Raw genomic sequence first — 5,107 nt, 5'->3', positions numbered from 1 at the left:
TTGATACTGTGACAAAACACTGCTGGCCATCTTGCTGATGTTGTTTTATGTCTGATGTTTTCAAATTTGAATTGGCTTAATTAGCCTGAAATCTCCAAAATAGCTTTTATTCAATTAAGATAACAGTAGTAGCCTGTGGCTGTTAATGAACATTTTTCCAGTTTAGTTATTTGACCATCGAGGGTTATCTGTTCAGTGATCAGAAAATAGAGCTGTCCATCGATGTCTGATTTTGTTGGCTCTTTGGTTATAGGGCTGTTGAGAATACTTTGTTTAGTTTTTTGACTGTGGAAGATTCTGTTCAGAAGGCTAATTTTAATAGTTTCCCAATTGCTTTTTGCTAAGTATGTGTTCACAATATGTTTTAAAAAGAAAAAAAAAAAAAACATGTTTTGAAATTGTTTTTCAAAATGAAACTGAATTTAAAATGGAATGTTGATGGCTTAATAAAATTAAATATTCATATTTATAAAATTTCTTTTGAGTGGAACATAACCTAAAGCAATAATAATAATAGTATTACTACTACTACTAGTAGTAGCAGCCTAGAAGTACCAATAATAATAGCCTAATTAGTGGTTGTGGAGGTGTTGGGGGGGTGGGGGCACATTCACCCAATTTGAAAACCCCCGCTGCAGCAAAACCATGGTTAATTGTATCAAAACCTTGGTTATTGAAAAAAAACATGGTTACTACAGTCGTGGTTACTAGTCATGTTTAATACAATATTACTACAGCAACTCTATGTGTAGTTTTCATAAGGGTTTCATTTATTAATGAGGATTAAGGATTATTGTCAATGTTTTAACACCTCTGAATTTAAATAAGCCTGTAAAAGTGGTCACACAAGTCCATTATAATACATGTAATTTCTAGATTTGTCATTACTTGGTGTGAATAACTCCAGATGCTGTTTTTCTGTCATTATCTCAGGAAAACGTCTCGGGTTACTTCAGCATCTCGTTCCGCTTTTATCAGGGAACAAGGGTTATATTTAAGTAAATCGAGATGTTCCCTTTACAAAAAGCTACACTTCTGATGCTGTGCTGGAAGCACTTTGGGAACGAGAATACCCACGCCGCCACACTGTGGCTGTCCGGACCCCCTACGGTTGTGTAGTGTGCTCACAAGAGCGTGAGAGGCCTCAGACATGAGCTTGAGATGTCGACTCAACCACATAAGAGCCCGGAGTGGCAAGAACATCCAAACTATAAAAATCGAATGAATGTGTATGGAGAGGACCAACCTGCCGTATCACAAACTTGCTGCAGAGGGAGACCTCTAGCCAAGGCTTTAGAGGAGACGAGCCCTCTGGAAGAGTGAGCCCTGATACTTACTGGCGAAGCTTGACCGCGCGCCTCGTAGGCCAGGGCAGTAGCGTCCCTCACCCAATGCGACATAGTTCCAAGTGGAGGGAGCCCTAGCACTTAAAATGGTCTCGATAACCTCAGGAGAAAGCCCTGTGTACCTCAGTTGGTACCCTTCAGGGGCCAAGCATGAAAGGTTCCACAATTCGGGCCGGGGATGAAATATTGTCCCCTGTGCCTGAGAAAGAAGGTCCTTCCTGTTCGGAATCGCCCAAGGCGAGCCGTCGAGGAGAGATATTAACTCCGAGAACCATACCCTGTTCGGCCAGCGTGGCACTTTCAGTAAGAGGCAAGACCCTTTCTGGCGAACTCTGGCCAAGACTCCCAGGAGCAGAGAAACCAGGGGAAAATGCATACAGACCCAGGGGGGCTGGGTGACTCAGGGAGAAGTAGAGGAGACATTGCGCTGTTCATAGAGTCGAAGAGGTCCTCTTCTGCCCTGTAAAATCTCACCCAGATTTGTTCCACTACCTCGGGGTGGAGTTTCCACTCCCCCATCGGTATTTTCTGTCTGGACAGTAAATCTGCTCCCACATACGGGCTATAAACTGCCCTGAGTGACAGGAGTTTCCCTGGGCCCCAAGGAGAATCTGACGTGCCAGAGATTCAGCTGACATGAATGTGGACCTCCTTGATGGTTTATGTAACCACATGTAACCCGGGTCTGAGCCACATAGAAAGGGAACAAAGCCAGCGGCACGTAACCCTTATCAGCCTAGTGGATTGGCCCTTGGATGAAATCCCCTGGCTTTGAGCCACAACTGACATGGTCTCATGTGCAGAAGGTCCAAAGGGATCACCGAGGATGCAGTTGCCCTGAGACCTAGTAATCGTTGATACTGATGAACAGTGCAACCTTGGCTTAGCCTGACTTTGCTCAGGGTGTGCTGAATGGACTTGATTCGATCGGGAGATAATTGTGCCCGCATTGTGATCAAATTCCATACGATCCCCAGATAGGTAGTTTTCTGAGTGGGAGAGAGGACGCTTTTCCTGGCGTTGAGCCTCAACCCCAGAGAAACCAGATGAGCTCAGATGATATCCCTGTGCTGAACTGCCAGTTCTTGGAACTGCGCTAGGATCAGCCAGTCGTCTATGAAATTCAGAATGCGGATGCCCCGGAGTCGCAAAGGAGCCAGTCCTGCATCCATGCATTTCGTGAATGTGCGGGTTAATAGGGCTAGGCCGAATGGAAGAACCCGATACTGGAAGGCTACCCCCACAAGATTAGGCGCAAGACCATCAGGGTTTCTTTCTCTTAGAAATTTGCGTCCTGAGGTCTTGCTTTGGGGGCTGCTGAGGGCGACGAGACCATCCCCAATCTTTGCGAGGGGGAGCACGACTCGCCACGCTTTGCTTCTGAGCCTCCCTTCTAGCAGGACTGAGGCGGGTCTGGGTGGCAGACGGGCCCACCCCTTGAATGTGGCAAGGAAAAAACTGCCCGAAGGCTTCCTTGTGGCTTTTCGCGTCCTGGAACCTGGAGATGACTGTGCTCATAGCGTCCCCGAATAGGCCAGAAGGCGAAACCAGGGCATCAAGGAGGAAAACACTATCCTTGTCCTTGATGCCTGATAGGTTGAGCCAAAGGTGTCTCTCTGTGCTGACCAAGGCAGACATATGGCCCGCCAATGGCACGGGCTGTTTGCTTGGTCGCACGGAGAGAAAGATCTGTGGCTCGACGAAGCTCAGAAAAAGCCTCTTTGTCGAGCGCGGCACCCGCACTCAGGTCCTTCAGCAGGTCAGCCTGGTACGCCTGTAACACTGCCATCATGTGCAGAGCAGCACCAGCCTGACCCGCCGCTTGATAAGCCCTCCCCACTAAAGTGGAGGTGGTTCTGCAAGGCTTTGTGGGGAGAGAGGGTTTTTTAAGTGACGATGCCGAACCCAGCGAGAGATAACCCGCAAATCTTTTTACTTCCTGTGTCCACTTCGACCGGCGGCATCATTGAATACCCCCGTGTCTCAGCACCCAAGATAGTCGAATATATCGACATCAAAGGCACGAAGACACAGGAAGTAAACAGATTCCTCCATGAACGAGAAAGCTCGTCATGGAGGTCATCAAAGAAAGGAAGGGACTAATATAGCGTTCCCTTCCTCTTTTTTTTTTTTAGCCACAAGACAGAAATCTGTTTTATAGTTTAGAGCGTTTGTGGGGGGTCTCTTGTTCGCATGGCCAGTCTAGCTGTAGTCTGGCCACAGCCCGAGTAACCACCTCGAGTAATTTCTCAGCTGCTTTTTAATTATGCATGGAATGTACAGAGGTTCAGCGCCCCCCTCGTGAAACGAAGAGGCGCCGAGGCGCGCATCAGGCTTACGAGAAGGATCAGCTGGATCTGGGGAGAGAGCGAGCGATAGGGACGGACCCGTCTCTCGTTCCTCAGCCAGATATATTCGAGAGCCCCACGATGAAAGAGTGGGTGCTGACTCCCGGAAGTAAGCAAGGCGAGCGCAAAGCATTTTGCTCCAACGCGAGAGAAGCATGCTCTTCTCCCGAACAAACAAAGCAAAACTGATGTGTGTCCCTCTCGGCCATAGAGCGTAAACAAGGGAACACGCATCGTTTGCTCTGACTTTCAGTCATTCTCTCTCTCTCTTTTTTTTTTTTACGATAGAAGAGAAGGGAGAAAAGGTTCACTGCGCACTGCCGAACCAATTCTAACTCCTAACAGAGGAAAGAAAGTTTGACAGGCTCGTAGAAACACACATAGAATGATCTCTGAAGACAAAATATCTGCCGATGCTCCGGTGACGCATCTATTTATAGCCCAGCCCCAGGTGCATCCAATGATTACAACAGCAGAGGCTATAAATTCCGCTCAATGTTCATTGACATGTTACACACATATTCATAGCTGGTCACACACATGAAGGTGTTGCCAAAGCGCTTCCAGCGCAGCATCAGAAGTGTAGCTTTTTGTAAAGGGAACACTGCTCCGTGTTTGAACGAGCGCTGTGACTGAAAGGGTGAGCGCTGTTTACTGGTGTATTTTAGCATTTCTGTGTCAAGATGAGCGGAAGAAAAAATAGTTCCGGTAAATGCAACTATTTGCCCATATAATGACTATTTTCCACTTCGAAGCTTATGAGATGCATTAATAGTCATATTAGCTAAATAATTAGAACACTAGTTAAAAAAAAAAACAACTTCAGAATCTATATTTTTATGTGAGGATCGATTTTCTTTTTTTTACCACATCAGTATTGGAAGTATCGATACATTAGTATCGATCCGCCATCCCTAATTCGAACTAGCGAACTCCAGGGGTACCCAGCGTCTTTACACTGAGCTGCAGGCCCCTTCACATGTGACAATTCTTAAATTATCCTGAGGTTTCCAGCTATCACAGAAATTATTTGTAAAGTTGTATATTTCTCGTGAAAAGGACAATTTGACAACTTGTATAAAAATGTGTGAGTTCACTCATTTTTATACAGAAGAATTCATTATAAATTATTAATAATGCATAATGCATTTATAATGCAGAATAAAGTATTTTACTATTTAAAAATAACTTGCTGCACATAGCTGCACAGCACTTTAGTACTGTAAACATGGATGGGTAGACATTTGTGTCTGCGCTAATCAAAAATATGCCTCAGATGCCTTTACATAACTTCCTGTAACCTTACAGTACTGTTCTGGGACGGTTTCAAACCAACTGTTGGAACACAAATGACTGCTTTTGTAACGGAAGATGGCGCTGTATACATGAATAAGAGTTTGTTAAAATACGTAC

Source organism: Xyrauchen texanus, chromosome 46 (assembly GCF_025860055.1).
Source record: "Xyrauchen texanus isolate HMW12.3.18 chromosome 46, RBS_HiC_50CHRs, whole genome shotgun sequence".
Classification (NCBI taxonomy): domain Eukaryota; kingdom Metazoa; phylum Chordata; class Actinopteri; order Cypriniformes; family Catostomidae; genus Xyrauchen; species Xyrauchen texanus.
Note: the sequence above shows the minus strand (reverse complement) of the source record.